Source organism: Papio anubis, chromosome 2 (genome assembly GCF_008728515.1).
Source record: "Papio anubis isolate 15944 chromosome 2, Panubis1.0, whole genome shotgun sequence".
Taxonomy (NCBI): Eukaryota; Metazoa; Chordata; class Mammalia; order Primates; family Cercopithecidae; genus Papio; species Papio anubis.
In genome coordinates, this window is record NC_044977.1 from 38,365,729 (window position 1) to 38,388,202 (window position 22,474).

The 22,474-nt window shown below is 40.2% G+C and overlaps 1 long non-coding RNA gene across 3 annotated transcripts in view; it reads right to left on the reverse strand.

The window, feature by feature from the left end:
* Positions 1-724: 724 nt before the first annotated feature.
* LOC110742185 overlaps positions 725-22,474 on the reverse strand; it is a 75,619-nt gene continuing 53,869 nt past the window's right edge. For all 3 annotated transcript variants that reach the window (XR_002519614.2, XR_002519613.2, XR_002519615.2), the window contains one exon: positions 725-8,059. This is a non-coding gene — a long non-coding RNA (uncharacterized LOC110742185). The remainder of the gene's footprint in view (positions 8,060-22,474) is intronic.

The following is a 22,474-nucleotide window of genomic DNA, read 5'->3' on the forward strand; positions in this document are numbered from 1 at the left end:
TGATAAACACTTTCCCCCCCGGTCTTCTTATGTTTGTTTTCTGAATTAGATTTGTTGTTTTTCTATTCTCTTCATAGAATCATACTCAGAAATGCAGGCAGACAGTAGGAAAATCTAGACTGTAATCCTGCTTCTACCCCAATCGTAGCGCTAAAGGCTTGGAGAAGGTTATTCCACTTCTCCCAGCCTTCCAGTTCCCTCAGGACTCTAACCTCTTTGATAATGTAAGCCAGTGCATGGCCCATGCTAAGTTCTCTTTGATGTTCATTTGAATGTGCTTATATCTTGATTCCTCTGTGCATTTACGTCTTTTATTCATGTGCACTTTAAATACCCCCATTAAATTAAACAATCATTGAGATAGGAACAGTGTCTATGATTTCTGTTGGAGCTTCCTTCTATTTCCCAAGATGCGGCTCTCTGCACACTGAACTCTCCTGACTTTCTTCACCCAGCTGACTTTAAAATCGGATGAAATGGTGAGCCTCACCTCCAGACTGTGCATACAACTAAAAGGAATGGGACGGTTCAAACAACAAGCATCCTCCTTGGAAGAAGAAATACAACTTTGAGGGCTGGGAGCGGTGTCTCACACCTGTAATCTCAACGCTTTGGGAGGCCAAGGTGGGTGGATCTCCTGAGATCAGGAGTTGGAAACCAGCCTGGCCAACATGGTGAAACTCCATCTCTACTAAATGCGAGCCCAAGAGTCTTCCTGAAGCATTCTGCACACTGGTGCCACTGCCGTGCTGTACTTCTGAAGGCCACAGAGGGCAATGGGACCACTGCCAGGCCCTCCCCTCCTTGGCATAAAACTCAGGCAGGCTTTTGGCCTGATGAGGCAGCCCTCTCTACTTCCCTTGTTCTCTGACTTCCTCACTCCCTCCTGGATATGAAACTCACTGTGGTTTCATCCACTTTATCATCTCATTTGCTTTCTGATCTGATCCCAGGCTGCCATGTGGCTGATCAAAGGCAGATGTGAGCTCTCCACTTCACAAAGGAGCCCCTGTATTGAAACAAACATGTTAATTTATTGTCTTCCCACCGGCAGGCAGCTCCCTTCCCTTGCTCTCTCCTACATTTCCCAGTATATTCATTTACTCTCCTTGCCCCTTCCTGCTATTTACTCTTTCTTTCTCCTCTCTTGTTGTGACCTTTTCATTTTCATTTCTCTTTAAAACCTCTCTGTTTTCTCACTCATATTCTATTGTAGGTTAAAATAATAAAATTGCTTTTACTGCCATTTCATCATCCTCATACTGGAAAAAAAATTATACCAACATTTTTTTAAACCTCATAGAAGTTCTTATTTTGGGCAGCCAAATTTGTTTTCAGTAGTGGCATATGTTATCAAGTTCCAGTTTTGTTTTCTTCTGTCCTGTCTGCCCCTCTCATTCGATATTCCCCACCTCCTCCTTCTCTCTGTCTCCTTGCCTCCTGTCAGGGTTGCCTTTCTCTTTGCCCTTTCCTTTCCTCATCTCTCTCTTTCCTTTTTATGTCGCTCCCCTCTGAGACAGTCACCCCTTTGCATTCTCTCCAATCCCTACCATGCTGCTGCTTTCCTCTCTGCTGACTTCTTGCTGAGGTGCTACTTTCAAGGTTTTGAATTCAGTAAATCCTTGATAGTTTGCCCTAATTTGAAGGGAAGGTCAATCAGAAGTAATAAGCCCAAGAAACAGAATATTTTACAGAAATCTGCCAGTTGAAGGATATTAAGTGAACACAATATGACTGTTGACAGAGAATAAGGGAAGCTATTCACAGAACTACCAATAACAACTTACTAAGTTCTCAGGGCTGTGGGTGATTCAGAGATGAACAGGCTTGATCCCTTCTCTCGAGGAGAGTAAATTATAGTACAGATAATAAAGCACTCTTGCGTATGACCTTAATAAAGGCACAATGTGTGAGAAGCCGCTTCATTTGGCAAACATTAATCCCACACACTGTAGTTAGAGCTGTAGAACACTCAAATGTAAATCTGACATCAACTTCACCCTCAGGACACATAGATTCTAATAGAGGATCAATTTATACATAAATAATTACTACACAAATCAAAAACCACAACAAACAAACAAATAAAATCCATATAGTAAAGGTCAAGAGAAGATCCAGGGGAACACAATTAATTTAAGCAGGAATATAGGGATGGTGTCATGGCAGAGATGCCATTTCACCTGCATCTTGACAGATGATTTGGATTTGGTAGTTAGTAAAAGGTAAAAGCCCTACAAGGGCCAGATAAACTTAATGCCAGTTTCTGTTCATTGTGAGAGAATTGGGATCCGTTGTCTGAGGAGTCTGAGGCTAAGTCCAGGCCTGCTGGGGTACCGTGCTGTGATGCTCTGACTCATTAGCAGTCTCACCCTTGGACCCAAGTGGGACAGTAGAATCATGCATGTCCCACTTGTGACTCTTGTGCTAAGGAGAAAGATCTGTACACATGAGCACGGGTTCAGAGGTAGGAAAGTGATGGGGACATTAAGGGGGCAGAAGAGTGGCTAGTGTGGCTGTTGTACAGGTTGCGAAGGGAGGCGACCAAGGTGAGACTAGAAAGGTCAGCAGGTGCCATATTGTGGAGGCCTTTGAACATCATGTACAGGAGTCAAATATTCAAGATTTTTAAGCAGGGGAAGATAGAACCAACTCTGTGCCAAATCTATTGAAGAGGGAATATATTGGATGAAGAAAGACCAACTAGGAAGCTACTGCAATCACTCGTCAAGTGATGACAGAGACGTCTTTTAATAAGTATGACGGTAGTGAAAAGAGGGGATTTGATTCAAGCAATATATCCATGGTAGAATCTCTTGAGGAAGAAGAGGAGGAATTGGAAATGAAATGGATTAGCTAGGCATTATCCTGGTTACTGGATGATACCAGTAACCAAGAGGGGGATAACAAAGGATGACTGTTTAGGAGAGAAATGAATATAATTGATTTTATTCATACTCAGTTTTGGATATTGGTGAATATAGCAGCAATAGTGGAGAGAAAGCATAGAAGATGAGAGATCATTTGAATACATTTTGGGGCAAAATTGTATAAGCCCAGGAGCTGAAAGCACATTACTTCCTTTTTAGTCAGCAAGTATTTATTAAGCACCTACTAACTATATGCCAATGAGGTGAAGCATGACCCTAAATAATAGGATATTGATGTTAAAATTTCAGCAGCCAAAAAAGCAAAAGGTGTATCTTGAGTTGAGCCTGAAAAGTTGACAAATACCTACCGTGGGTAAATTGATTTCACCAGAATTTCACCAGAATTGAAACCACCTTAACGTGTCCTAGACTTTGTGAAAGAAAAAACTAACTGGGGAAAGAGTGAAGAAAAAAAGGTCCTGGAAGCCACAAAGGTTTTATAGAATCCAGCAATTCATTAACAAATAGATAAGAATCAGTTGTGCTTAGCAAATATATTATTTAAATGCAAATGATGCTGCTAATTGTCTTCACTCTTAAGTAGGCAAAAGAGGACGTATCATATGCTGAAGAGAGCAAGGAACCAGGGAGACCTGGTTTTGTAATTACTCTGCCACATAGTAATAATAGTCCTTAGGTAAGTTACTCTGTATCTCTGTGTTCCAGTTTCCTTCTCTATAAAACAAGGAAAATAATATTCCCTTCATGGTGTTATTGTAAGGATTAAATAAAATTAATGTGCATCAAGTGCCTGAAACAATACAATTATTATATTTTTAAATTTGATAGTCTAACACCTCTTTCCCTGCTTTGGGTCAAGCTCTGTTACTAGGTATCTATATGAGTAAACTATTTGCACATCCTAGCAAATTGTCTCTAGTAGCAGAGCTTTGTTGGTCTGACTATAACACATTCTCTGCAGTGCTAGTCCCTGACCCTGTCTACCTAGCAGTATTTCTCCACTACAAATGCATGCTTATACAGTTTTCATTAGAGGAATAGATGGGAACAGTTGAACTGAGAGGCAAAGCAGAATGGTTCTTTGTTTTTACATCAAACAGCAATTGTCCATCAAATCTCACCCTGCTCTACCTCAGATAATCAAATCAACCTCCCACAGAAGTATTTCTAAATCCTTTTATGTAACCATTATCCCTCATCCCCAACTCCCACTTTCACCAACCACATTTACCCCTCACACCCAATATTGTTGATATCAGCATGCAGCATCCTAACATCCATGTTGTCTCCTTTTCCTCCTGGTCACATCCAAAATGTCCTGTCTCTTGAATCAGATTTCTTCTCACTACTCTCATTCTGTTGCCCTGTTCAAGACCCTCTACCTCTAACTGGTTTCTAGTCTTTTCTGTATTCCAATCTGCCCATCACACTGTAAGAGATCTAAAGATAGCATTCTGTCACTTGCTAACTTCCATTAGCTCTGTCAATTGCCCACAGGATAAAATCTACACTTTCTACTTGAGCAGTGTGGCTCTTTATGTTCTCAATCTAGCTGTTCAGCCCATCCCTTGTTCCTGTTTCCCAAATATGTAATATCATTTACTAATTCAAGTAATTGCACATATTGTTCCCTTCACATATAATATCCTTCCACTTGTTTGCCAGGCAAACTCCTTCTCATCCCTCATCCTTTAAAATACAGCTTAAATGTAACTATTAGTAACAGGAGGATAGGTTCCTGAAGCCTAGAGTTCTGCTCTTATTAGTCATCTATTACTTTGCACGGTTGCTAAGGGAACTATTACTACATAAGTTAAGGTCAAGCAAAAGAACAGTTTATAACTTGGTTTTGAGTTTGAACCCCAAGCTGAAGCCCTGTGTTAGCTAACTTGAGAAGGACTGCCTTGAACTCAATTATTTCCCCTGGACACAGTAACGAACTTTTTGGTGAGACTTCATTCTAATTTCTAGATGCCTTTCTAAAAGTCCAAGGGAAAAGGAAGAGTAAGACTTAGGGTGAAAGATCGCTTTTCTTAAGCAGGAAGGCTGCAGGACCTGACTTGTCTCCATGACCTATGGAAGAAGAGAAATAGGGCTATTTAATTTACTACAGGTTTAATTTTTTTATACCGGAAACCAAAGCCCCATCCTCTAGAAAACCTGTTCTAATAAATATACCTGAACATAATTAATCTGTACCAGTTCTCCTTCTTCTTGGGATCAAGTGATATGCCAAGAAGATACCAAATAATAACTCCCCCTGAAACTTTTTTCCTTTCTCTATTCCCTACCTGCACCTTCTGCCCAATAAGAATTACTTGTTCCTTCACATGTGTTCTCTTAATAATTTGTTCATCTCTCTCAGTACAAAGTACTTACCAATTTTCTATAATTACTTATTTAATATCTAGTTTTCCCACTTAACTATTATTTTTAAGAAGGTAGAGTTTGTGTTTATCTTGTAGCCCTATTACATGTCCAGTGCCTAACACAGGAAGACCACTAGCGCAAATGGTGTTATTATGCCACTTCCTCAAGGTGAACTTGGCCTGGGCTTGGTGGGCAGAGTGTGGACCACATTTTACCTCCCCTCGTCCAATGGTCTGGACACCTAGTGCGTGGAACAACTGGGATAACTGTATCCAGCTATCCTAGTGGAGCATATAAGAGGAATTTTAAGTATTTTTTGAATGAGTGAATAGAGCATAAAGGAATTTGCTTTGGAATGCAAAGAATATAGTGACAATGTAAAGGCTGAGAAACTATGAGACATAAAAATTAATAGAATTTGTGGCCAGCATCATTAACAACCCATAAATTTTAGAAAGTTCTTAAATACACAAAAGCAATAAGAGGGCCTTAAATCTCAAAGAATTTTATAACTAGAAATATAGCAGCCATATGTCCCACATTTTCTAGGATAATCCGTATTTCAAATCTCCTGTCTCATTGTCCCCATAAGTGTAATTGCACTTGTCAGAGCATATGTCCTAATTTGGGGCTGAGAAAATATAGTCACTAACTAGAAGGTGCATTGAATTTATTTTTGCTCAACCTTCTCATTTTATAGATAAGGAAACTTAAGTCCACAGAGACTAACCAGCTCACCTAAGGTCACACAGCAAATTAATTACACAAAATCTAGGTCTCCAGACTTCTAATCTATTGTTATTTGTGTGTTATTTCATGTTGTAAGCTAACGTGACTCCCCGAAAGCCTTCTGCTTGCATTTGAACAGATATCTTGCTCATACTATTGCATCCTTTCCTGTGCTAGGATACGCTGCCCTGCCAAAATACTCCACTGCTAGCCTTTCCCTTTCTGATTTATACAGAATCTCTGATATCCTAAATTGCCAGGTACCTGGGGGCAAACTCAGCCCATGTATTTCAGCTGAGTGTTTGTTTGGGCAAAATGAGGGAGGAGACAGTGAATGCCCACATCAAGGTTGCTGGTGCAGAAAAGACATAATCACTGGACAATGTTGCTTAATTACTGTACTCTAAACTTTATCCCTCAAAAGCCCAGGCATCCTGGTATCAACATCAACCAAGGTGACTTTCTGGAATGAAAGAACAATGTGAGAACATCTGGTAGGGGATGGCTCAATAAAGAAAAAGTACAGGGAATACCCAGCAGCCAATCCGAAACTGCCATTCATAAAGAACTCGTCACATAGGGAAAGGGCATATGGAGTTATTAAGAAAAAGAAGAGAAAGAGTGGGTAAGTTGAGAATAATTAATATGAGCGTATTATGGATACTGTGGTACAGTCACAATAATGAAGTGCTTAAAATCAAGGTGAACACACCAATACTAGCGACTGGAGGACTCGTGCAAGTTAAAAACTTGAAAACAGAGGAAAATTCATTTTAAAAATGATAAAGTACACACAGAAGAGAATGTGGGGCTGTTGCAAACGTTGTCCTGGAAGAACATCAGTCAAGACTTAAATCGGACTTGATATGTGACTTTGAACAAGGTCATTAGTTTTCCTGGGCCTCAGTTTCCCTTCTTGTAAAGACAAGAACTGGGCTCCATAATCTCTCAGCATCCTTCCATGATCTTCAATTGTTCATGATCCCAACAGAATCATTGCCATCTTTTGTTTACTTGCAGATAATTTTATTTGTAATAAAATTACTAATACTGTGAAGGATTGTGTTTCCCAGATCAATGAAAAACTTCTATTTAGTATAGGTTCCAGTCCACAGATTAGCAAATGTTTCCTGTAAAGGGCCACATAATAAGTGTTTTAGGTTTAGTGAACCATATGGTATCTGTCATAACTACCAATATCTGTCATTGTAGCATGAAAGTAGCCATAGACAATAGGTTAAAAAAAAAAAGAGCGTGGCTATGTTCCAATAAAACATTATTTATAATAACAGGTAGCAGGCTAGATTTGGCCTATAGACTTTAGTTTGCCAACTCAACACAATGAAGTTATAAAACACTCTAGAACTCTACAGGGTATAATGTGAGTGATGGAGATACACAACCTCTATGGCCCTATTGGTGGTATTGATACAGCTTGACAGGGGGAAATTGGTATGGGGAAAAGAAAAAGGAGTGGCAGTGGCATAGAATTCCTACCTCCTACTTCCTCCAGACACTCTAAGTCTGCCTTCTGCATTCTATTTCTTCCTCCCTCTGCACACAAAAGGTTCTGATCTCAGAAAAGAGATGGTCTATCAGTCATTTAAACTCAAGTGAGTTTAAGAAGTTGCCTTTCTCGGAGTGTTATTACTAAGATTCTTAACTATCGGAGGTAGTCCAAGGAATTATGAGATGATAAGGGAGTCCTCCTGGAATTACAGCTTATTAACTCTTTGCTACTTGTGCTGCTTTTATATTGTTAATCTGTTGCTCAGATTCTTTTTTCCAGAAATAGTATTCTTTCGTTTTATTTTGTTTTGTTTTTGGAAGTCTTACCCCACACCAAATCTAAGGTTTCAGGGGAAGTTACTAAAGAGAGTACACTTATAACTGATCACACATGATCCATTCAAGGACGGGCATGTGACCCAAGCCAGGCCGATCAGAGTTCTCTCCTAGGATATTTCAACTCAGAACCCAGGTAAAAAGGTGGCTCTCTCTGGTGCGGAAGCTGCAAAAATGAGTCCTCTGTGTGGAGCCATGTTCTCTGCCATGTCAGTGAAGCAGATCTGAAAGAATAAAGTAGGAATGCAGTGAGAAATTGAGAGAAGAGACCGGATTTGAGAGAGATTCTCAACAATATTGTGCCTCAGGCCCTGATGTACCCTTACTTTCTCAGAATGTGGGGATGCCCTTCAGTGTCCTAATAAAGTTCACTTTTTGCCCAGAATAATTCGAATAGTATTTTTGTCACTTGTAACCAAAATATGTCTAAAAAATACAGCCCTATAACTCTAAGGTTTCTCCAAGCCCCTGCCCCCTGCCAGATCTGTACTCTTGTTTTATGTTTTTAAGCTCCTTTTCCCTTTCCTTCACTAGGATTATCCCAAATCCTGTCAACTGAGGAAAAGTTAAATTCCCTGCCACTGTACAGCATGCATCAATCATACTCTGTACTTATGCCTACATGCTAATAGGGCTTCTGTGGTGTGAGCATCTTTGTAGTTTGACAGAAAACTCTTGATCTACAGACTTTGGGTATTATAAGAAGAATTTAGTATGCCTTCCTTTTCCAATGGCCCTCAGATATAAAGAGAACAAAATAGTAACTAGGCACATGATGGGTCACCAATCTCACCAAAGTGCAGGAAAGAAGTATTAATACTTCAAAGGCTTCAATAATCAAATTCTGTATCAGCCAACTATAGGAACCCCAATGTCCCAGAAAAGTCAATCCCGCCACTTTGTTTTCTTCTCATTGCTTCTTGGTTGGTTATCATTTTGATAGACAATACATGCACATGTATTGGTTATAAAAGTGTTCATGGTGAAAAGTAAATTTCTCCCCATCCCTGCCTTTTCCTCTAGCCACCAATTGGCCTCCCAAATAGCACAGCTCTTTATCAGTTCCTTGAATGTGTTTCCAGAGCCTTTCTGTGCATTCATAAATATATGTGTACATATAAAGTTTCATACAGACGCCAGTATTAAAATGCATATTATTTTGTTCTTTGCTTTTTTATGTGAAAACATGTCTGTTCTTACCACTTGGAATGACGCATATGTAATCTAAAGAACTAAATCTTCTGGTTACATCCACCTGGGAGCAATACATAAATAGCCACAGTTGAACAGGGAACAACACTTCCTGAGGTCTCTTTTAGACATGCTTCTTTGTTTTGCCTTCACGCCAACAACAGTCGGTCTAAAGGAGGAAGCTCAAGTGGGCAAAAATATAATATTGAACTTTGTAGAAGGGTGAACTATCTAGCTGCTCACTAGATGCTAGGGGTGTGAGCCTTCATTCTTGAGAGTGTCCAGACAATTGAAGCAATGTATTTCTTTATACAAGTTGTGAATTTCAATACCATGTGAAATAGAATAAGGTATGACTGCTGGGTTCCAAGTCATTTTACTAAACTAACAAAGGGACAACTAAATGATGGGTTATTGAAATACAAATTAGAGAGTTTACCCCTAAACTTTTGTGGTTGGCATAATAAGAGAATATCCTATTTTAACTATAACCAAAACCAGGACTAAATGGACCATTAATTTATACTTATATAATCATGTATTTGTAGGTTCTCTTTAAAGGAATATAACTTCCTGCAGCTCAAAAGACTCATGAGACAGTCTGAATGACCAATTTTAAGTGATTTTTATCCCCTCTTTGGAAAAGACAGTTTGAAATCTTTCTCTTCTACTGGGCAAATCATTCCATAAAGGAGGACAGCTGTGACATTTATCATCATTTAAATAGATTGGAGTTTCAAAGCATGCACTGTCCTAGATCTAAGTCCATCATAAATTTTGCATAAGTTTCTTTGTCTGCTCTAAGGAAATAGTCTGACCCTGGGCCGTGCTGTACCTGTTCTTTCCTTTTAAATTCTTCCTCACTTGTGCCTTTCTCTCCCCTCATTTTAATAGTCATGGTTTTACTCTGATGGGCCTCATATGAACTATAGTATTTGAAGAGTCATCTTATAGCCATGGCCAAGAAAATATTCACAGCTACGTGACCTGTGCTGACCCTGTGGAACTTCTTACCAAGTCAAACCCTGGAGAATATTATGTCCTTTAATCCTCTTTTTAAATTCGTTTTTCTCTTTGCATTTATCCTTCTATCCAGGCAAAACAATACCCTCCTATTGCACTGGATTGACCAAGGTCCCTTTCTGTAGGATGTCAGGGAAGTCTGCATTCCCTCCCAGGGCACTAACTACAGTCTAAAGACATCTGTCTAGTTTCCTCCCTGCAAAATTTATTTGTTATATAACAAACTCAACAGAGGTTTTCCTCAACATGGCTCGGTTGGCATTTTGGATCACAGAAATGTTGAAGTCATGGTGTGCAGATTACTCCTCTGAAGACAACAACCATGAGATTCACAGCTTCCGTCCTTCCCAGCAGTGTTCGAAAGTATAATCAGCTCAGGTGCATAAATTATGTTTACAGCATTGAGTTAGGATCTCTGTGTTAACCATATAGAGATTATATGCCTTAGGTGGATGGTGTCATGTTTCTAATTTATCTTGGCATTCATTTCAACACAAACCAGGCTATTTCATGATATTTGCTTCCCAGCAGTAGGCTCCTACTCAAGGACACTATACTTTGTGCTCAGTCAGGCTGTTTCCTTTAGATCCCTTTTGAACCAAAGAAATCATCAATCTCCCCTCTGTGGGCCACCAGATCTCTTCTTTCTGTGCCATCTCAGATTTATTCCCAGGTTCCCAAATTCCATCTTTAGCTGGTACTTCCCAGAATCTGCCCAGAGAAAATTTGAATAGATTTTTCTCTGTCCTGGAGATGCAGCCTCCTAAATGGCACTACTAAGCTCAGCCTCCAATCTCTGAGTTTGCCTAGCATCTCTATGATGAGCTCTCTCTCCTCTTGGTTCTTTCACTAAATGTCTCCTCCAATAGACTAGCTAAAGGTCCTCCCCTCTTAACTGGCTTCTCAGAGGCTCACTTTTCTTTAGGTAGCCCCAGGTTCTCTCTAACCCCCACTGTTCCTTCACAATAACCCAGCTGGCATCAGTAGCCCACCTGGATACCACTTAACTGAGAACTGCCACAAGCATTAGCATGGTAAGGCACAATTTATCTACACCCCTTTTCCTAGAATCCCTTTCCCTGGCAACGTGTATCATTTAAAAATCCCACATTTACATTTCGTCTCAGCTGATCCAAGGCCGGGGGAATCAAATGACTTAGGGAAAGATTGATATTTGTTTACCTAAGTTATTCCAAAAGAAATTTGCATAATATTTTAAAATATCTGACGAGGCCAGGTATGGTGGCTCACACCTGTACTCCCAGCACTTTGGGAGGTTAAGGCAGGCAGATCACCTGAAGTCAGGAGTTCCAGAACAGCCTGACCAACATAGAGAAACCCTGTCTGCTAAAAATACAAAAGTAGCTGGGTGTGGTGGTATATGCCTGTAATCCCAGCTACTCAGGAGGCTGAGGCAGACGAATGGCATGAACGCGGGGGGCAGAGGTTGCAGTGAGCTGAGATCACACCATTGCACTCCAGCCTGGGCAACAAGAGCGAAACTCTGTCTCAAAAAAACAAAAACAAAAAACAAACAAACAAAAAAACACTGATGAATTAGTTAATAATGAAATGTTAGTAACTCAAAACAGGCTGGAAAGAATTTTATATGCAGACAGACCTGGCTTTCAATCTTGGATTAGCTAAACTTGGTTTGGACTCTGTTTAAACTTGGGGAAGTTAGGAAACTTCTCGTCTTCAGATTCATCTACTAAATGAGCATGTGTATTATTTACCTCTCAGGAGTAATAGCAATAACACTGATAATGTATCCAGTAGATATTCAACAGATGTTATGTCCTATCTCTCATCTTCAGGGTATTTGTGTCATTTTAAGGGGTTACGGTGACTTCCTCAAAGAGTTTATGAAGGCTTCAGAAAGATGCTGTTTGAGGACAAACTTTGCAACAAGGCCTTGCCAAGTGTTTCTGACATTATATCATATAGATAACATTATTCTAGCGGCCAGGCGCGGTGGCTCAAGCCTGTAATCCCAGCACTTTGGGAGGCCGAGACGGGTGGATCACGAGGTCAGGAGATCGAGACCATCCTGGCTAACACGGTGAAACCCCGTCTCTACTAAAAAATACAAAAAAACTAGCCAGGAGAGGTTGCAGGCGCCTGTAGTCCCAGCTACTCGGGAGGCTGAGCCAGGAGAATGGTGTGAACCCGGGAGGCGGAGCTTGCTGTGAGCCGAGATCCGGCCACTGCACTCCAGCCTGGGCAGCAGAGCGAGACTCCCTCTCAAGAAAAAAAAAAAAAAAGATAACATTATTCTAGCTAAGACATGAAGATAGCTATACTATTAAGTACTTGACTGGCCACTCTTTCCCACTATCCCTGTTATTTCCTGTCATTGTTGGTCAATAAGTTTCAGCCATTTTGTTAACTGAAGTCAATGTTTCTGATTATATGATATTTGAATAAATATTTCAAAATGTAGAATTTGGGGCTGTCTGATTGATGACCATCCATTCAGCAATCAAGCTGTATTGCAAAATGTAGAGAACTCTACTACACTGATTACTTTAATATTCCTGTAGCAATCATTGTATTTCCCTGCCTAGGACCTATACCATCTCTTCTGGCAATAGATTTTGTTCTCTTCAGCATTAAAGTGAGTATGTGAACCACGCTGAGCCAATAATATTAATGATGAGGTGCACGAAATTCTACCCCAAAATATGGCACCCTTGATATTGAGAAAACAGCAGAAGCAGAAAGGCCACTATCAATGTCCTCTCATCCTTCCTTCCTGAAACAGGCCATAAAACCCAGAAACGTCACTTTCTGACTTTCTCTCTCCCTTCTCCCCTGAACACCCTCTTGTGACAGGTGCCCACCCTGTACCTGAAGGAAAGTAAGGTCCTTATCTCTGAAGACACAGAGATACCAAGAAGAAACTGGAAAGGCCTTCCTATATCCCTGCCAATTTATTACCACTAGAGCTAATGCTTTTGTCCTCTAATAAAAACTAACAGTTTTCTCTGTTTCTTTGGGTCTTCTTTTCTGAAGTTTCCCATGCAATGTACAACAAATAAATGTGTATGCTCTTCTCTTGTTAATCTACCTTTTATTACACCAGTCTTAGCCATGAGCATTACAGCTTCTGCAATAGGTAAGAAATTTTTTTCCCTACGTTGTCCAACTGTCTGACAACTGAGACTGGCCTGGGATAGATGCATAACCATGCAGATTTCTGCTTCAGGACATTTCTGGATTAAAGGAGCAGAAATCATATTTTTCCCCTCTGATGGCAGAATTGCTGGGCAATGAGTTCAGGGCTGCAAGTAGCCATGTTTCCTGTCATATGCGGGAAAATACCTTGTCTGTATTAAGGAAAAATGAACTCAATGTGTGAGAAAAGCTGAGAAGTGACACAGAGGTAGAGACAGGGCCCTGACAACATCACAGGCCATGGATCCAATTGTCCTCGAGGCCTATGTCACCTTTTCTGTGATATGCTCTATAAGCAACAAATTCTCCTTCACCTTCAATGAGAATCTTGTTATTTTTAAGGAAAAATGTTCCTTTTGGTAAAATTTTCATCTTCTTAGCTCAACTCTTTAGGAAAATTAACAAGCCTCACCAAAATAAATAGATTGCCCTATACCATGAGAATTCACTCATAACCTTGAGGAAGAGATGACTTTCATCTTTCCTATTAGTCTACTTTTCTATCCCATCTCCTTTCTTCTGCTATCTTACTTCATTTGTTTACTCCTTCTGACATCTCTTCCTTTTCTTTAGGGGCTTTCATTTTTATCCTCAAGCAATCTTAGTTTCATTGAATCCTGTTGATGCTTCAACATAACATGCCATCTGGTCAAGCTATGCTAGGCTTTGCTGCAATAACATCACCATCTCAGAGGAAACAACAAGGCTTCATTTAGTGCTCATATTAGGTGTACCACAGAGCAGGTGACTCTCCAGAACAAGTATCTCTATGTAGCAACTCAAAATCCCATCTAATGCATACATCCTCCATAGCTAAGGGAGGATGTATGCATTAGATGTATAATTGTACCTTTTATATTCTTTATACAACCATACTATAATTGCATATCTAATGCATACATCTTCTATGGCTAGCACAAAAGGGGAATAGAAGGATGGAGATTTGCACACAAGCTCTGCCCAACACTGATACCTGTCACATTTGCAGACATTTTACTGACAAAAGCACCTCGATGGTCAAGGATTCCCTCTAGGGAAAAAGAAGAGAATTGGATATAGGTGAGCTTTGGAAGTTTTTACCACACTTCTCACTTCTTTGTTTTACCACTAGAATTCTTAAACAAGTAGGCCATAATCGATGTTAACTTTAATCACTCAATTCTTAACTCCTTGCAAATTTGCTTGACTAGACTGCAGGTTGGTTGTAGCTCTGCTGAAAGCTGGGGCCCTGCCCTTGTGTCTTTTTCTCTGGGATCTAAGCTAAAGAAGCAGCTCCCACATTTCTGTTTAGATATTTCATTCCTCACCTTTGCTCTCGTGCCTTTAATTAGCCAAATTATATCTTGCATCCAAACCCAAAATCTATGAGGGTGGGAAGCATACTCCTCCCACAGGAGGCCCATGAAGTCACATGGCAATGGGTGAGGATTCTCCTAGGAGGAAACCGATTTGAATAATAGTGGGCAATAATGTTGTCTGCCCCAGAACTCTACTGGCACTCCTCTCTTGACCCTTTATTGTTCTGCCAACCTTCTTTTATTTAGGGCCCATCCTTTTAAATTGTCTCAACCATAATATCCATGAAAACAACATGTAATTTACATCTCTGATACTATTTGTTTCTCTCAAGATTTCATTTAAAATATTAAATAATTTGCTGGAAATCTAAATTGTCTAAATTGCAATTCTCATCACCATCCCACAGATATACCTTAAATATATTTCCTCAGGTAAGCACTTTTCCATTATATCAGGGCTCAGTACACAATACCCTGAAGTATGGTGCCTTAACATACTGAGTACTGTGAACTGAAGACGATTGGAGGGTCTCAGAAGCAAGGTCATTCTGCCCTGTCTCCTCGCCTCTCCTCCAAAGTGAAACATAGAAACCAGAAATCCTCTTTCCCAAGGCAGGTCATAGAAACTGCAATTCTACTCCCCCAAAGAAAGCCACAAAACCTGGAGGTCACTCTATCTCCCCTGAAAGTGGGTCATAAGACCTTCATTCCAGAAAGATCCTACCCCATACCCAGGGAAAAGGAATGCCACACAGAAAGGCCAAAAGAAATCTAAACAAACAGGCTTTGCTAAGTTCACCCCAGTTTTATTATCACTAGATAATAGCTTTCATCAGACAAAACACAGTTTTCCCTGGCATTTGGGGCCTTCATTTCTGAAGGCTCCCATGTCATACAAAACTTTGTAAAATGAATTTGTTATGCTTTTCACTTGCTAGACTGTTTTTTGTTATGGGAGTATCAGGCATGACCCTTGCAATGGGTGAGGAACCTTTTTGCCCCTACAATAAATTCTCATTTCTGTCTGAGGTAGCATTATTTTCCTGAGCCATTCCTTGCCATATAACCTCAGTGTCACTCTTAAATCTTACTTCTTTATCTCTCCCTGCATCTTGTGAATCCTCAAGTGTTATCCAATATTTCTTACTAATGTTTTGTTCTTCCCCATTATCTAGATCTACTAGATGACCCAGGTACTTATCACCTAGATTATTCCAGTATTCTTCCTATTTAGATAACTTATAACCCAAAAATTTCATTCCTAAGTATATATCCTTAAGAATTCTCACAAACATGCCAAAAAAAAAAAAAAATGACAAGAATTTTCACTTAAGCATTGATTGGAAGAGCCAAAAACAGGAAAACATGTGTGTGTGCATCAACGAGAGAACTGATAATGAATTCTGGTATATGTATAGAGTGAAATAGTATACAACATTAAAAAATGAATAAACTAAATATCTATATATTAACATGGATGATTCTCACAATGAAATATGAGCTAAGACCAGATGCAATGGCTCAAGCCTTTAATTCCAGCATTTGGGGAGGCCAAGGTGGGCAGATCACCTGAGGTCAGGAGTTTGAGAACAGCCTGGCCAACACGGCAAAACCCCACCTCTACTTAAAATACAAAAATTAGCTGCACATGATGGCAGGCACCTGTAATTCCAGCAACTTGGGAGGTTGAGGCAGGAGAATCACCTCAAACCAGGAGGTGGAGGTTGTACTGAACTAAGTTCACACCAGTGCCACTGCACTCCAGCCTAGGCAACAAAGCTCCATCCCAATTTAAAAAAAAAAATAGTTGAAACAGCAATATTGATCCCATTACAAGATGGCTGAATAGGCATTGATCCCATTACAAGATGGCTGAATAGGAACAGCTCTGGTCTGCAGCTCCCAGTGTGATTGACTCAGAAGATGGGTGATTTCTGCATTTCCAACTGAGGTACCTGTTTCATCTCACTAAGACTGGTTGGACAGTGGGTGCAGCCCACAGAGGGTGAGCCGAAGCAGGGTGGGGTGTTGCCTCACCCGGGAGGCACAAGGGGTTGGAGGATTTCCCTTTCATAGCCAACAGAAGCCGAGACAGATTGTACCTGGAAAATCAGGACACTTCCGCACAAATACTGCACTTTTCCCACAGTCTTAGCAACTGGCAGACCAGAAGATTTTCTCCCATGCCTGGGTCTGTGGGTTCAATGCCCACAGAGCCTTGCTCACTGCTAGCACAGCAGTCTGAGATTGACCTGCAAGGCCGCAACCTGGCAGGAGGAGAGGCATCCACCACTGCTGAGGCTTGAGTAGGTAAACTAAGTGGCCAGGAAGCTTGAACTGGGCAGAGCCCACTGCAGCTCAGCAAGACCTACTGCCTCTATAGACTCCACTTCTGTGGGCAGGGTCTAGCTGAACAATAGGCAGCAGAAACTTCTGCAGACTTAAATGTCCCTGCCTGACAGCTCTAAAGAGAGTAGTGGTTCTCCCGGCATGGTGTTTGACCTCTGAGAACAGAGAGACTGCCTCCTCAAGTTGGTCCCTGATCCCCAAGTAGCCTAACTGGGAGACACCTCCCAGAGGTGGCCAACAGTCACCTCATATAGGCAGCTGCCCCTCTGGGATGAAGCTTCCAGAGGAAAGGCCAGGCAGCAATATTTCCTGTTCTGCAACATTTGCTGTTCTGCAGCCTCCACTGGTGATACCCAGGCAAACAGGGTCTGTAATGGACCTCCAGCAAACTCCAACAGACCTGCAGCTGAGGGTCCTGACTGTTAGAAGAAAAACTAACAAACATAAAGGAATAGCATCAACATCAACAAAGAGGACATCCACACCAAAACCCCATCTGTAGGTCACCAACATCAAAGACCAAAGGTAGATAAAACCACAAAGATGGGGAGAAACCAGAGCAGAAAAGCTGTAAATTCTAACAGCCAGAGCACTTCGTCTCCTCCAAAGAATTGCAGCTCCTCACCAGCAATGGAACAAAGCTGAATGGAGAATGACTTTGATGAATTGACAGAAGTAGGCTTCAGAAGGTCGATAATAACAAACTTCTTCAAGCTAAAGGAGCATGTTCTAACCTATCACAGGGAAGCTAAAACCCTTGAAAAAAGGTTAGATGAATGGCTAGCTAGAATAAACAGTGTAGAGAAAACCTTAAATGGCCTGATGGAGCTGAAAACCATGACATGAGAACTTTGTGATGCATGCACAAGCTTCAGTAGCCAATTCGATCACGTGGAAGAAGGGTATCAATGATCGAAGATCATATTAATGAAATAAAGTAAGAAGACAAGTTTAGAGAAAAAAGAGTAAAAAGAAATGAACAAAGCCTCCAAGAAATATGGAACCATGGGAGAAAGCCAAAACTACGTTTGATTGGTGTGCCTGAAAGTGACAGGGAGAATGGAACCAAGTTGGAAAACACTCTTCAGGATATTACACAGGAGGACTTCCCCAACCTAGCAAGGCATGCCAACATTCAAATTGAGGAAATACAGAGACCACCACAAAGATACCTCTTGAGAAGAGCTACCCCAAGACATAATTGTCAGATTCATCAAGGTTGAAATGAAGGAAAAAATGTTAAGGGCAGCCAGAGAGAAAGGTCAGGCTACCCACAAAGGGAAGCCCATCAGACTAACAGCGGATCTCTTGGCAGAAACCCCGCAAGCCAGAAGAGAGTGGGGGCCAATATTCAACATTCTTAAAGAAAATAATTTTCAACCCAGAATCTCATATCCAGCCAAACTAAGCTTTGTAAGTGAAGGAGAAATAAAATCCTTTACAGACAAGCAAAAGCTGAGAGATTTTCTCACCACCAGGCCTGCCTTACAAGAGCTCCTGAAGGAAGCACTAAACATAGAAAGGAACAAGCAGTACCAGCCACTGTAAAAACATGCCAAATTGCAAATGCCAATTGCTATGAAGAAACTGCATCAATTAATGGGCAAAATAACCAGCTAACATCATAATGACAGGATCAAATTCACACATAACAATATTAACTTTAAATGCAAATGGACCAAATGCCCCAATTAAAAGACACAGACTGACAGATTGGATAGAATCAAGACCCATCAATGCGCTGTATTCAGGAAACCCATCTCATGTGCGGAGACACACATAGTCTCAAAATAAGTCACGGAGGAATATTTACTAAGCAAACGGAAAGGAAAAAAAAGTAGGGGTTGCAATCCTAGTCTCTGATAAAGCACACTTTAAAACAACCAAGATCAAAAAAGACAAAGAAGGGCATTACATAATGGTAAAGGGATCAATGAAAAAAGAAAAACTAACTATCCTAAATATATATGCACCCAATACAGGAGCACCCAGATTCATAAAGCAAGTTCTTAGAGACCTACAAAGAGAATTAGACTCCCACATATTAATAATGGGAGACTTTAACACCCCACTGTAAATATTAGACAGATCAACGAGACAGAAGGTTAACAAGGATATCCAGGACTTGAACTCAACTCTGCACCTAGCAGACCTAATAGACATCTACAGAACTCTCCACCCAAAATCATCAGAATATATATTCTTCTCAGCACCACATTGCACTTATTCTAAAATTGACTATGCAATTGGAAGTAAAGCACTCCTCAGCAAATGTAAAACAAGAGAAATCACAACAAACTGTCTCTCAGACCACAGTGCAATCAAATTCGATCTCAGGACTCATAAACTCACTCAAAACTACACAACTACATGGAAACTGAACAACCTGCTCCTGAATGACTACTGGGTAAATAAAGACATGAAGGCGGAAATAAATATGTCCTTTGAAACCAATGAGAACAAAGACACAACATCAGAATCTCTGGGACACATTTAAAGCAGTGTGTAGAGGTAAATTTATAGCACTAACTGCCCACAAGAGAAAGCTGGAAAGATCTAAAATCAACACCCTAACATCCCAATTAAAGGAACTAGAGAAGCAAGAGCAAACAAATTCAAAAGCTAGCAGAAGGCAAGAAATAACTAAGATCGGAGCCAAACTAAAGGAGATAGAGACACAAAAAACCTTTCAAAAAAAACCAATGAATCCAGGAGCTAGTTTTTTGAAAAGATCAACAAATTGATACATTGCTAGCAAGACTAATAAAAAAGAAAAGAAAGAAGAATCAAAGAGACACAATAAAAAATGATAAAGGGGATATCACCACTGATCCCACAGAAACACAAACTACCATCAGACAATACTATAAACACCTCTATGCAAATAAACTAGAAAATCTAGAAGAAATGGATAAATTCCTGGACACATACACCCTCCCAAGACTAAACCAGGAAGAAGTTGAATCTCTGATTATACCAATAACAGGCTCTGAAATTGAGGCAACAATTAATAGCCTACCTACCAAAAAAAGTCCAGGCCAGATGGATTCACAGCCGAATTCTACCAGAGGTACAAAGAGGAGCTGGTACCATTCCTTCTGAAACTATTCCAATAGATAGAAAAAGAGGGAATCCTCCCTAATTCGTTTTATGAGGCCAACATCATCCCGATACCAAAGCCTGGCAGAGACACAATGAAAAAAGAGAATTTTGGACCATACCTCTGATGAACATCGATGCAAAAATCTTCAGTAAACTACTGGCAAACCGAATCCAGCAGCACATCAAAAAGCTTATTCACTACGATCAAGTTATCTTCATCCCTGGGATGCTAGGCTGGTTCAACATACGCAAATAAATAAACATAATCTATCACATAAACAGAACCAACTACAAAACCACATGATTATCTCAATAGGTGCAGAAAAGGCAAATTTCAACAAAATTCAACACCCCTTCATGCTAAAAACTCACAATAAACTAGGTATTGATGAAATGTATCTCAAAATAATAAGAGCTCTTTATGACAAATCCACAGCCAATATCATACTGAATGGGCAAAAACTGGAAGTATTTCCTTTAAAAACTGACACAAGACAAGGATGCCCTCTCTCACCGCTCCTATTCCACATAGTGTTGGAAGTTCTGGCCAGGGAAATCAGTCAAGAGAAGGAAATAAAGGGTATTCAATTAGAAAAAGAGGAAGTCAAATTGTCCCTGTTTGCAGATGACATGATTGTCTATTTAGAAAACCCCATCGTCTCAGCCCAAAATCTCCTTAAGCTGATAAGCAACTTCAGCAAAGTCTCAGGATACAAAATCAACGTGCAAAAATCACAAGCATTCCTATACACAAATAACAGACAGAGACCCAAATCATGAATGAACTTCCATTCACAATAGCTACCAAGAGAATAAATACCTAGGAATTCAACTTACAAGGGATGTGAAGGACCTCTTCAAGGAGAACTACAAACCACTGCTCAATGAAATAAAAGAGGACACAAACAAATGGAAGAACATTCCATGCTCATGGATAGGAAGAATCAATACTGTGAAAATGGCCATATTGTCCAAGGTAATTTATAGATTTAATGCCATCCCCATCAAGCTACCAATGACTTTCTTCACAGAATTGGAAAAAACTAATTCAAAGTTCATATGGAACCAAAAAAGAGCTCATATAGCCAAGACAGTCCTAAGCCAAAAGAACAAAGCTGGTGGCATCATGCCACCTGACTTCAAACTATATTACAAGACTACAGTAACCAAAACAGCATGGTACTGGTACCATAACAGAGATATAGACCAATGGAACCGAACAGAGGCCTCAGAAATAATACCACACATCTACAACAATCTGATCTTTGACAAACCAGATAAAAACAAGAAATGGGAAAAGGACTCCCTATTTGCTAAATGGTGTTGGGAAAACTGGCTAGCCATATGTAGAAAGCTGAAACTGGATCCCTTCCTTACACCTTATACAAAAATTAATTCAAGATGGATTAAAGACATAAATGTTGGACCAAAAACCATAAAAACCCTAGAAGATAACCTAGGTAATACCATTCAGGACATAGGCATGGGCAAGGGCTTCATGACTAAAATACCAAAATCAATGGCAACAAAAGCCAAAATAGACAAATGGGATCTAATTAAACTAAAGAGCTTCTGCAAGGCAAAAGAAACTACCATCAGAGTGAACAGGCAGCCTACAGAATGGGAGAAAATTTTTGCAGTCTACCCATCTGACTGATATCTAGAATCTACAAAGAACTTAAACAAATTTACAAGAGAAAAGGGGTAATATCCAGAATCTACAAATAACTTTAAACACATTTACAAGAAAAAAACAAACAACCCCATCAAAAAGTGGGCAAAGGATATGAACAGACAATTTACGAAAGAAGACACTTATGCAGCCAACAGACATGTGAAAAAATGCTCATCATCACTGGTCATCAGAGAAATGCAAATCAAAACCACAGTGAGATACCATCTCACACCAGTTAGGATGGCAATCATTAAAAAGTCAGGAAACGGAAAATGCTAGAGAGGATGTGGAGAAATAGGAATGCTTTTACACTGTTGGTGGGAGTGTAAGTTAATTCAACCATTGCAGAAGACAGTGTGGTAATTCCTTAAGCATCTAGAAGTAGAAATACCATTTGATCCAGTGATCCCATTACTGGGTATATACCCAAAGGATTATAAATCATGCTACTATAAGGACACATGCACACGTATTATTATTGAGGCACTATTCACAATAGCAAAGACTTGGAACCAACCCAAATGTCCATCAATGATAGAATGGATAAAGAAAATGTGGCACATAAACACCACGGAATACTATGCAGCCATAAAAAAGGATGAGTTTATGTCCTTTGCAGGGACATGGATGAAACTGGAAACCATCATTCTCAGCAAACTATCACAAGGACAGAAAACCAAACACCGCATGTCCTCACTCATAGGTGGGAATTGCACAATGAGAACATTTGCCCACAGAGTGGGGAACGTCATACACCAGGGCCTGGTTGGGGGTCAGGAACTGGGGGAGGCATAGCATTAGGAGAAATACCTAATATAGATGAT